We start from the raw sequence: 12938 nt of genomic DNA on the forward strand, positions 1-12938 counted from the left end.
TCGTATGCAAACCTCTTCCTCGGTGCATGGGAGAGGGACATCTTTGGGGGCGATGGTGTGCGGGGCGCTGACCAGGTCGTGGCATGGCTCAGGTATATTGATGATGTCCTATTCTTTTGGCGGGGTTCGGCGGAGGAGCTCGATGATTTTATGAGGCGGCTTAACACCAATTAGTGGGGCATTAAATTAACGTATACTCATAGCCTTACACGCTTGGATTTCCTGGACGTCACTCTGGTGGTGGACTCGCACTCCCTCATTCAGACTGACGTCTACAGGAAGCCCACAGCTGTGAACTCTTTCATGCACGCTGCCTCCGGTCATACCCCTTCCACTATCAGGGCTGTCCCGGTCGGACAATTCCTCAGGATTAAGCGTATTTGCTCGACGGAAGCCAACTTTGAAAAGCAGGCGGCAGTTCTAACACAACGCTTCAAACAGAGAGGCTACAGTAATCGTTGCATCGGCCGTGGCTATGGTAGGGCCCGCAGCACCCCCCGCAGTTGTCTACTATGTCCTCCTCCGAGATCACCCTCCTCCGGGCTTCCTGAGAGGACCCGCTTCATTTCCACTTATAATCATGAGTGGGCCACTATGAGGCGGGTCCTCTCACGACATTGGAATGTTCTTGGGGCGGAGCCCTCCCTGAGGGATGTGGTGGGACAACTTCCACTCATGACTGCCAGACGAGCTAGAAATTTGGGTGATCTGGTTACTTCAAGTCATTATGTCCCACCAGCACCTAACCATTTCGGGTCGCGCGGTCCCAGGGTTGGGTCCTATCCATGTGGCCATTGTAGGGCCTGCGCTAATGTCCTTCGCAGTTCGTCTTTTACGAATTCAGATGGCTCTCGCACATACCGAATCCTCAGATACATTTCCTGTAGTACAACACACGTGGTTTATTATGCCACGTGTAGTTGTCAGAAAATCTATGTAGGTCTTACGACAAGGCAATTGAGGATTCGGGTGCGGGAGCATGTGCGGGACATTGGCGCAGCCAAATCTGTGTCGGACCCCCGTGAGCTCAGAACTTTACCACGACATTTCAAACAAGTTCACGATTGTGACCCACGCAGCCTTTTGGTGCGTGGGATTGATGTGGTACATCTGGGCTCTCGGGGGGGTGACTACAAACTTTGCCTTGCACAAAGAGAGGCCAGATGGATTAGTACCCTGGACACCCTGGTACCGCGCGGCCTCAATGAAAATTTGAGCTTCTCCTCATTTTTATGACTGGGCCTTTTTGCTTGGTGATGTTCTCCCTCAGGGCTTACTTTTTCTGATCTATAGTCCATGCTCTAGTTTTTAGCCTGTTTTTAACATTTGGTTTTTAACTTTGTTGTTTCTTACTTTTCTAGACTCGAGGCTACTAACTCATTATCTTTGTACACCATATGGACCTTCTTCCATCTATTGTTCAAGACATCCTATAGCTGATAACATGGAGCATCTCTCAAGAGCCCCTCGACTATCATCCTTCCTATTATTGTGGGAAATGGTTCTATGCTGACTTGTATCCATATATGTACTTGGACTTATATATATTTATCCTTCTGGGAATTTATTTTAACCATCTAGGAGATTTTATATGGATCCTTGTTATATTGATGCTCCATCTAGTTATCTGACTTATTTGTCTGTGCCTGAGAGCATCTTGTCTTATTTAATGTGTACTACACTATTTAGTTATTTGCTCTCTGTCTTTTGTCTGCATCTTTAATATTTACCTTTTCTTACACATCGGTGGCGCGCGTGTTCTCCGGTCCCTGGCTGACCCGCGCCCGTGTCCGGCTGCCTTCTGTCCCTGGCGCGCCCCTGGGGGTGTTTCCTAGGCGCGCATTATGGCGCGCGCTCGGGACTTGGTGGCTGCGACGCGTGCGGCGGGGGGCGCGGCTCCGGGTACACGCGCCGCTACACACCAATGTGCTTCTTCTCTATCCACCATGTGATTAGTGGTGGGCGTATATAATCAGGTCCTGCCGGGTACACGTACAGCGCCTCTTGATAAAGAAGAGCGAAAAGTGCGTCGGGGCGCGCTTTCACTTGTAGCACGTTTTGTGGCTCCCCTGGCATCCTACGGGCTTCCTGCCACCCGGGCACTCTGCCACTGGGTGAGTGATTCCATTCATGTTCTGGGTACTTTCTGTATATTTCCCTATCTAACATCACATGGCATAGGGCAGTTGTACATCTCATCCTGAATTTGCATTCTCCTTTTATTGCTGCTATTTAATACTTAGCGACTCTTGCACATGGTAAGGTTGATTATACCTATCTTACTGACTCTTGTCCTTTAATGGGTGAATTGTTGTATTAATATACTGCTTTTACTTGTAGTTACATATTTATGGAGTGCCCCTCTGCCTGTACATTTGTCTGTACCCTCGTATTTTGGACTGCCCAGCAGTTTTATTGCCAGGAGTTGTCTTGTTTCTGGCACTGCTTTTCCTGATCCCTTTGCTTTGCTATTTCTCTATATAACTTTTTATCACTGTGATGATGAATCATAAATAAAGATTTTGTCTCTTTGCTAACTACTCTTTTGTTCTCCGTTTTTTTCTCTTAGGCTAACAGGCAGGTAGCAGATGAGCGCTCCCAGGTGAGCGGGCAAGAGTCTCTGGAATAGCAGGTGGTCACAGCACGTGACGGCGGAGCCTCCAGGTAGGCCAACAGACAGGCAGCAGATGAGCGCTCCCAGGTGAGCGGGCAAGAGTCTCTGGAATAGCAGGTGGTCACAGCACGTGACGGCGGAGCCTCCAGGTAGGCCAACAGACAGGCAGCAGATGAGCGCTCCCAGGTGAGCGGGCAGGAGTCTCTGGAAAGGCAGGTGGTCACAGCACGTGACGGCGGAGCCTCCAGGTAGGCTTAGCAGGCAGGTAGCAGATGTGCGCTCCCAGGTGAGCGGGCAAGCTGGTCCATAGACAGACTGACAGGAGTAGGAAGGCAGACCGTCGGACCTCAGGCTAGCAAGCAGGTAGGAGGAATGTCAGGCAGGAAACAGACAGCAAACTGGCAGGATTCTGGCAGGTAACTGGCAGGTAACTGGCAACGGGACCTGAGGGCTGAAGCAGAGTAGTGAACAGTGCAACAACATTGCTCGGACACCTCCATTTTGGAGGAGGAGCCTTATATATGGTGAAGTCCTCCGGCCATTGGCCGGGTACTCCTTAGGACGGTGCGCGCGGCCCCTTTAAGAGGGAGGGAGCGCGCGCGCGCCCTAAGCACAGTGGCCGGGAAGGAGCGCGCACTGCCAGCAGAGCGGGAGGAGGACGCCGGGCTCGGAGCAGAGGGGTGAGGGGAACAGAGTCCCTGCCTAGCAGAGGGCAGGGACGCCGGCGCTACAGTACCCCCCCTTTAGGCCCCCCCTTTTTTTGGCCAGAGAGAAATTTAGCTAGGATGAGAGGGGCATGGATGTTCTCCCGGGGCTCCCACGTTCTCTCTTCAGGACCAAACCCCTTCCAATCTACTAGAAAAAAGGTCTTTCCTCTTACGCTTTTGGTGGCCAGAATGTTCTCTACCTCAAATTCGTTTTCAGCGGAAACCGGAGCAGGAGGCGTACCTGTAGACTTGGAAAAAGAGTTAAGTACCACAGGTTTGAGGAGAGATACATGGAAAGAGTTAGGGATCCCCAAGTTGGCCGGGAGTTTCAATTTATAGGCCACCGGGTTGATCTGACTGATGACCTCCAGAGGACCGATGAACCGAGGCCCTAACTTATAGGAAGGAATCTTGAGCCGGACATACTTGAACGAGAGCCAGACCTTATCCCCTGGACGGAATTGAGGAGGATCCAGACGTTTTTTGTCAGCATGTCTTTTCATACGCTCGGATGACAGAAGGAGTGCGGACCAGGTACTCTCCCATATGGAGGAAAATTTGTTAACAAGAGATTCCGCAGCCGGATTGTCCACCGAGGTGGAGACGGGAAATGGGATCCGAGGATGCTGACCGAAGACTACAAAAAACGGGGATTTGGAGGAAGATTCGCTCTCGTGATTGTTGTAAGAAAATTCGGCCCATGGCAGGAGATCCACCCAGTCAGAATGGTGGGCATTAACGAAGTGCCGGAGGTAACTGGTCAGGATCTGATTGATCCGCTCCACTTGACCATTGGACTGTGGGTGGTAAGCGGAGGAGAAGTCCAGGGTGACGTCTAGCAATTTACAAGTGGCTCTCCAGAAACGTGAGGTGACTGTACCCCACGATCCGACACGATGTGACGGGGCAGGCCATGAAGACGGAAGATGTGGCGGATAAAGTCTTTAGCCAGCTCGGGTGCAGATGGGAGGCCTGGCAAGGGAATAAAGTGAGCCATCTTGGAAAAGCGGTCAGCGACCACCCAAATAACCGTACAACCGGCAGAGACGGGGAGATCAGTTATGAAGTCCATAGCTATATGCTGCCAGGGGGCAGCGGGTACAGGAAGCGGAAGGAGGCGACCGGCAGGCAGGTGTCTCGGAAGTTTGTTGCGGGCACAGGAGACACAGGCAGAAACAAAGTCTATTACGTCCTTGTGCAGGGTAGGCCACCAGTAGTGCCGGGTAATAAGCTGGAGGGTCTTTTTCTGACCGGCGTGGCCAGCTAGTTTAGACGAATGACCCCAGTGTAGGATCCTCTCCCGATCGGGTACTGATACGAAAGTCTTACCGGGAGGGAGACGATTTAGGCTCACGGGAGCCACCTGCATTACTCTGGCAGGATCGATGATATGTTTAGGTTCTTCCTCGAGATCAGACACCAGAAAGGATCGGGACAAGTCGTCCGCTTTGATGTTCTTGTCAGCCGGGCGAAAATGTAGAACAAAATCAAAGCGAGCAAAAAACAAGGACCACCGGGCTTGGCGCGGGTTAAGTCTCTGGGCATGCTGGAGGTAAGCCAAGTTCTTGTGGTCAGTGTAAATTATTACCGGATGAAGAGCCCCCTCGAGTAGGTAACGCCACTCCTCCAATGCCAGCTTGATGGCCAATAACTCTCGGTCTCCTATGGAATAATTGCGCTCAGAAGAGGAGAAGAGTTTGGAGAAGAAGCCGCAAGTTACCATCCTCCCGGAAGATGATTTTTGAGTAAGTACCGCTCCAGCTCCAGAGGAGGAGGCGTCAACCTCCAGGAAGAACTGCTTGTTGCCGTCCGGGCGATGCAGCACCGGGGCGGAAGAGAAGGCCTGTTTTAAGGAAAGAAAGGCCTCCTCTGCTTCGGGCGGCCACTCTTTGGGATTAGTGCCCTTACGGGTGAGCGCGGAAATTGGGGCAGTCCGGGAAGAGAAGTGCGGTATGAAGAGACGGTAGTAGTTGGCGAAGCCCAGGAACCGCTGAATGGCCTTCAACCCCTCCGGTCGGGGCCATTTCTCAATGGCAGACAGTTTCTCTGGATCCATTTGTAGGCCGGTCTGAGAAATAATGTAGCCCAAAACTGGAAGCGAGGTCTGCTCAAAGAGGCACTTCTCATATTTAGCGATGAGGTGATTCTGCCTGAGCCTGAGCAGGACCTGACGAACATCCCTCCGGTGAGTCTGGAGCTCCGGAGAGAAGACCAAGATGTCGTCCAGGTACACCACTACGCAGGAGTAGAGAAGGTCCCGGAAGATGTCATTGACCAACTCTTGAAAGACGGCAGGAGCGTTACAGAGACCAAAGGGCATTACCAGATATTCATAGTGGCTGTCCCGGGTGTTGAATGCAGTCTTCCATTCATCCCCTTGACGGATACGGACCAGGTTGTACGCCCCACGGAGGTCCAGTTTGGTGAAGATTCTAGCCCCCCTCAGACGATCAAATAATTCTGGAATGAGTGGAAGGGGGTACTTATTCTTCACCGTGATCTGGTTAAGGCCTCTATAGTCTATACAGGGACGGAGAGAGCCGTCCTTCTTTTTTACGAAAAAGAAGCCTGCTCCCGCCGGGAAGGTAGATTTCCGGATGAATCCCCTAGCCAAATTCTCCTCAATATATTCGGACATCGACCGGGTCTCAGCAGCAGACAATGGGTAAATACGCCCACGGGGAGGCGTAGTACCGGGTAACAGGTCGATAGGACAGTCGTATGGTCTATGAGGGGGTAATGTCTCTGCCTCCTTTTTATTAAAGACATCAGCAAATGACCAATAGGGAATCGGAAGTCCAGGTAGATTAGTTGGGGCAGGAGAAGGACGGACAGGATGAACAGGAACCAAACAAGTCTTATGACAGTCCTGTCCCCAGCGAAGTACCTCTCCGGTCTGCCAGTCAAGCACGGGTGCATGTCTCTGGAGCCAAGGTAGACCTAGTAAGAGGGCGTGAGAGAGTCCAGGCAGGACATGAAAAGAGATGCTCTCTGAATGCAGCATTCCCACCTGCAGAGTTATGGATTCGGTGATGAGTTGGATGGGACGTGGTAAGAGGCCCCCATCCATAGCAGCGACAGATAATGGTACAGCCAGAGGTTTGGTGGGAATGCGGTATTTTTCTACCAGGGACTGTGAAATAAGATTCCCGGCCGCTCCAGAGTCAAGTTGGGCTAGTTCGAAATAACGATTCTTCCCGCAGATAATTGAGACTGACAGCAGCAGAGATGGAGAGGATTTATTCTTGTCTAGGTCGACCTCTCTGAGCGAACCTAGACACAGGCGTTTCCCGACCTCTCCGGGCAGGTACGGATCCGGTGCTCCTTACTGCCACAGTAGAAGCAGCTCCCCTCGGCACGGCGTAAGTCCTGACGGGTTTTGACCATCTTGGTCTGGTCGACCTGCATAGGCTCAGGAGAGTGTACCTGGGGTGAAACGGAGGGAGTGACGGGTTTCTGAAAGGTAGGAGCTAGACGTGGAAACCTCCTCTCACGGGTGACCTCTTTGGCACGCTCCTGGAACCGTAGGTCAATCCGGGTGGCAAGAGTTATTAGGTCATCGAGAGTGGTAGGAATGTCCCGACCGGCGAGTTCATCTTTAATACGGCCGGACAGACCCTCCCAGAAGACAGATACCAGAGCGTCGTTATCCCAGGCCAGCTCCGAGGCAAGGGTACGGAACCGTATGGCATATTGGCCCACGGTGAGACTTCCCTGACGGAGGCATAGCAGAGATGATGCGGATGAGGTCTTCCGTGCAGGTTCATCGAAGACTTTCCAGAAAGCCGTGAGAAAGGCAGGCAAGTCGGACACCAGGGGGTCTCCTCTCTCCCATAGAGGATTTAGCCAGGCCAGGGCCTCCCCGCTGAGATGGGACATAATGAAGGCAATTTTGGCCCGGTCGGAGTTAAACTGGTGGGACAGGAGTTCAAAGTGCAGGGTGTACTGATTTATGAAGCCCCGAGCCTGAGCGGAGTCGCGTCCGAAGCGAGGAGGTGCAGAAAGCCGCGGTCCCGGGGTAGGATACCATGGTATTGGTGGGCAGCGGAGCTGCCGGATTGCGAGTCATGGCACTGGCGGTGGTTGCTGGTGGAGCAGTCAGAGTGTCCAGGCGAGAATTGACATTCCGCAGGTGACCCAGGATGGACTCCTGTTGGGACCTCTGACGGGACAGTTCATGACACAGGTCCGAGAGCGAGGGAGCTTGGGTGCCACCGGGTTCCATGGCCCGAGCAAACTGTAACGGGTCTGGGAGGCGGAACCTCTGAGCTACTTATACAAGGGGGCGGTCCTTGTAAGGGAGCGGGTGGCGACCAGGGAAGACGGGCAGGCAGTCACAGCAGGTGACCGGGACAGTCTCTGGGTGAACGGGCAGGAGGTCACGGCAAGTGACCGGGGCAGTCTCTGGGTGAACGGGCAGGAGGTCACGGCAAGTGACCGGGACAGTCTCTGGGTAAGGGTAGGTACGACCTGTGATGGCTGAGCCTCCAGGAGGGCTAGCAGGCAGATAGTAGATGTGTGCTCCCAGGTGAGCAGGCGAGAGTCTCTGGATAAACGGGTGGTCACAGCATGTGACGGCGGATCCTCCAGGTAGGCTAACAGGCAGGTAGCAGATGAGCACTTCCAGGTGAGCGGGCAAGAGTCTCTGGAATAGCAGGTGGTCACAGCACGTGACGGCGGAGCCTCCAGGTAGGCCAACAGACAGGCAGCAGATGAGCGCTCACAGGTGAGCGGGCAAGAGTCTCTGAAATAGCAGGTGGTCACAGCACGTGACGGCGGAGCCTCCAGGTAGGCTTAGCAGGCAGGTAGCAGATGTGCGCTCCCAGGTGAACGGGCAAGCTGGTCCATAGACAGACTGACAGGAGTAGGAAGGCAGACCGTCGGACCTCAGGTAGGAGGAATGTCAGGCAGGAAACAGACAACAAACTGGCAGGATTCTGGCAGGTAATTGGCAGGTAACTGGCAACGGTACCTGATGGCTGAAGCAGAGTAGTGAACAGTGCAACAACATTGCTCGGACACCTCCATTTTGGAGGAGGTGCCTTATATATGGTGAAGTCCTCCGGCCATTGGCCGGGGACTCCTTAGGACGGCGCGTGCGGCCCCTTTAAGAGGGAGGGAGCGTGCGCGCGCCCTAAGCACAGTGGCCGGGAAGGAGCGCGCACTGCCAGCAGAGTGGGAGGAGGACGCCGGGCTCGGAGCAGAGGGGTGAGGGGTACAGCGTCCCTGCCTAGCAGAGGGCAGGGACGCCGGCGCTACATTGGCCCCCTCCCAGGCTAGAAACACCAGCCGTTAGCCGTCCCAGAAATGGCGCATCCACAGGATGCACCAATTCTGGCACTTAGCCTCGCTCTTGCCACTGCCCTGTAGCGGTGGCAGTGGGGTAATAGGGCTGGGGTTGATGTCAGCTTATAATGCCAGCTGACATCAAGCCCAGGTTAGTAATGGAGAGGCGTCTATAAGACACCCCCATTACTAAACCCATAGTCAAAGTTAAAAAAAAACAGAAACACCCAGAATAAAGTCTTTTAACTGAAATAAACACACAATTCTTTATTGTTCTAAATTAAATCATACTTACCATCACGCCCATTCCTGCTGAAGCCAACGATCTCCTGCAATAAAAGAAAAATAATAAAGCAACCTCATCCTTACCTTTCGATGGTTCCCAGGACGGCTCCAGCTCTGCTACATCGAGATGACAGACTGAACCGCAGCAGAAAGCTGCCATCCAGCTTGCCATGCCGCAGAGACTGAGAAGCGCAGGCATGCTTGCGCTCCTCAGTGTCAGGCTGTGACGGCATCTAGATGAGCCGAGGTCATGTCCAATGAACTCAGCTCACCTCATGCACGTCACTGACAGCGTGGTAAAATTCTCCTGCACTCAGCGCTTCAGCGTGAGAATTCTCCCACGCTGTCAGTGACGTGCATGAGGTGAGCTCATGTCCAATGAACTCAGCTCACCTCATGCACGTCACTGACAGCGTGGGAAAATTCTCCTGCACTCAGCGCTTCAGCGTGAGAATTTTCCAACACTGTCAGTGACGTGCATGAGCTGAGTTCATGTCCAATGAGCTCAGCTCACCTCATGCACGTCACTGACAGCGTGGGAGAATTCTCACGCTGAAGCGCTGAGTGCAGGAGAATTTTCCCACGATGTCAGTGACGTGCATGAGGTGAGCCGAGTTCATTGGACATGAACTCGGCTCATCTGGATGCCGTCACAGGCAGACACTGAGGAGCGCAAGCATGCCTGCGCTTCTCAGTGTCTGCCGCATGGCAAGCTGGATGGCAGCGTTCTGCTGCGATCCAGCCTGTTATGTGAATGTAGCAGAGCTGAAGCCGTCGTGGGAACCATGATAAGGATGATGTTGCTTCATTATTTTACTTTTATTGCAGAAGACATTGGCTTCAGCTGGAATGGGCATGATGGTAAGTATGGTTTAATTTAGAACAATAAAGAATTGTGTCTTTATTTCAATTAAATGACTTTATTCTGGGTGTTTGTGTTTTTTTAACTTTGACTATGGGGTTAGTAATGGGGGTGTCTTATAGACGCCTCTCCATTACTAACCTGGGCTTGATGTCAGCTGGCATTATAAGCTGACATCAACCCCAGCCCTATTACCCCACTGCCACCGCTACAGGGCAGTGGGAAGAGCGAGGCTAAGTGCCAGAATTGGCACAACCTATGGATGCGCCATTTCTGGAACGGCTAACGGCTGGTGTTTCTAGCCTGGGAGGGGGCCAATAATCATGGCACCCTTCCTGGGCTATTAATATCAGCCCCCAGCTGTCTGCCTAGCCTTTGCTAGCTATTAAAATAGGAGGGGCCCCACATCATTTTTTGGGGGGGTCCCCCATTTTAATAGCTAGTAAAGGCTAGGTATTCAGCTGGGGGCTGAAATTAGTAGCCTGGGAAGCTCCGTGGGTATTACCCCCTTCCCAGGCTTCAAACATCTGCCCCAGCCGTCTGCTTAACCTCCGCTGGAGCCTAAAATTACGGGGAACCCCACGCCAATTTTTTTTTAAATAAATGCTTTATTTTAACACTAAATGACAAGTACAGTAATCAACACTGTCACTGTACTTCTTATATATGTGACTGACATGTTTCTATGTATCTAATCTATGTGTGATGCTCTATTCCTTCTATTCTAAATTGTCGGGTACCACTGCTGAATTGCCGGCCGGCTTTTTTAAAGAGACGGTGCATGAAAACACTAATATTTTTTTAAATAAATCCTTTACACTAAATGACAAGTACAGTAACCAACAATGTCACTGTACTTCTTATATATGTGACTGACATGTTTCTATCTATCTAATCTATGTGTGATACTCTATTCTTTCTGTTATAAATTGTGGGTACCGGTGTATGCCGCTGCTGAATTGCCGGCTTTTCATGTTTCACTGTGAGCACTGTTCCCATCGATTTGGGCAATCACTGTAATGCCACAACCACCATGGCTGTGGCATTACAGTGAGTGGCAAACAATCCCTGCATGATTGGTGTTCTAAATAGCGCCAGACATGCAGGACACGCTTTTGGTGCATGAACAGTTATCGAACATAACCTCAAACAGCCGAATTTTTAGCAAATCGTTCGGGTTCGTCGAACAACTCGAACACAGCCCAAAACAGCTAGAATTTGAGATTGGCGAACAGTTCTAGTCGAACACCGCTCATCTCTAGTAGTGTTGAGCCACCCCCGTAGTGCTCGAGTTCGGTTCGGTTCGTCGAACACCCGTGTGTTCGCCGAACTGTTCGTCGAACACCTTCGAACACCGTTAAAACCAATGGCAGGCAAACAAAAACACATAGAAACACATAGAAAACACCTTCAAAGGTGTCCAAAAGCTGACAAACTGCTCAGAAGACACAACTAACACATGGAAAAGTGACAAGTACATATAGTCATGCGAAAAGAAAAGAGGTGGAGGAGTAAAAGGAGGGGGAGACACAGATATAGGCATGTCATGCCCTTCTAAAATCCAAAAAGTGAGAAGCCGAGACGGCCAGTCCGCTCCTGCCCGTGCCACCTCCGTGTCGCCGGGTTTGTGCCAGAGCCGCGGTGAACCCTGACGGCCAGCCCCCCTCTCCCAATACTGGTGCCTGTCCGCTGGTGGGTCGAGAGAGCCCCCCTGTGGTGGAGGCAGCTCTAAGCTTTTTAATTTAAATTGTCCCTCTAATTTGAATGAATACACTTTAAATCCATTTACAAGGATCTATTGGAGGGCAAGTCTCATGCCAGCAGCCGCGTAATTCCAGCTCCAGTAGCGTCCACTAAAGCTGCTGCAGTTAAAAAGCTTTTATAAGGATCGAGCTCGGCTGTCCACCGCAAGGCATCCTAGTGCCAGTCCCAGCCCCTATGCCTTGGGGTGCCTCCTGATGCTCTTCACTAAGTATCCCGTGGTCCCGAAGCATTTCCTTTGAAAAAATTAAGTGTCCAAACTACAGGTGGTGTAGCTTGCTTAACAGCCGGGATAATCCGCTGACTAGCAGACACTGCTACTAGGCACAAAGTATTTCCTGGGCTAGATGCAGTTAAAAATTTGTAAGTAGATACTCTCGTTGGATGCTGAGAAAGCATTCCATAGAGTCTCCTGGCACGCCATATATGATTCTCTTAAAAAGCTTGGGGTAGGGGTCTAGGGGACCCTTTTATAGCCAAAATCACGGCCCTGTATCACAATACGTCACCTAGGCTGAAGATAAATGGAACTGTAGCACCGAGGGCTCGGTTGCTACAGACGTATTGCACCTCACCCAGAGGTGTGATATCTCACTCTCAGATAAGGATGGAGTGTGGATCAGGACCCGACACCTGCATGCATTACACCACATTGCCGTGGGGCAGGGCGACCAATATGCCCCTGAGATGGGCACGACAGTCCCTGTCCCTGGCTGGAGTGGGGGGAGGGAACACTGAGGAAGGGGAACCCTGCAGTGCAGGAGCAGGGAGGAAGCAGTTCCTGGGTGCATTGAGAAGGGAGTATAAAAGGTGGGCACCATCTTAGTTCAGTGCAGAGAAGTCTGAGCAGAAGTGGCAGGGAGCAGGGGCTCTGCATGAGCTCTGCTCCGGAGGCGGGCCTAGTAACAGAGGCCTAGGCCTGAAAGAGGGAGAAGGAAGGAAGAGGAGCGGAGAAGGCTCCAGGAACGAGGAATGAAGGGATCCCAGGGGTGCGGACGGGCGAGTCGCCACCGCACGCCCGAATCCACCTGCGTGGAGGGGTCAGGCCAAAGGGGGAGACCGGTCCCCGAACTAGTGGAGGCAGGAAACGACCCTCAGCTAGAAACCGGAGGCTCTGACATTTTATGTGGCGCAGCCCCTTGCTCCACCCGCTAGGAAGGCACCACATAGGGTCAGGGAAACTGGCGCCAAGTTTACCAAGAGGAGGCCCGAGGCAGCCGGACAGAAGTGTTGGTAAGAAAGGCCAGACAAAGGACACACAAAGGGGGTCCTGTGAAGCGCTCCAAAGATATCTGGGAGTTGTCTGAGCCCCTCACCTGGTGAGCACAGTACGACGTGGGCAGCCGTTACCTGCAGACGTGGTCTGGATAATAAGAACTGTGAGTAAAGGCCCTGAACTGCATCACTGACTCCGTGTCGTTAC

At 52.3% G+C, this 12938-nt stretch overlaps 1 pseudogene; it reads left to right on the top strand.

The window, feature by feature from the left end:
• Positions 1-303: 303 nt before the first annotated feature.
• Positions 304-12938, top strand: part of LOC141152615 (C-reactive protein-like) — a 172792-nt pseudogene continuing 160157 nt past the window's right edge.

The sequence above is a fragment of the Phyllobates terribilis genome, unplaced genomic scaffold (assembly GCF_046119375.1).
Source record: "Phyllobates terribilis strain yellow unplaced genomic scaffold, ASM4611937v1 Scaffold_6__1_contigs__length_29720123, whole genome shotgun sequence".
Lineage (NCBI taxonomy): Eukaryota > Metazoa > Chordata > Amphibia > Anura > Dendrobatidae > Phyllobates > Phyllobates terribilis.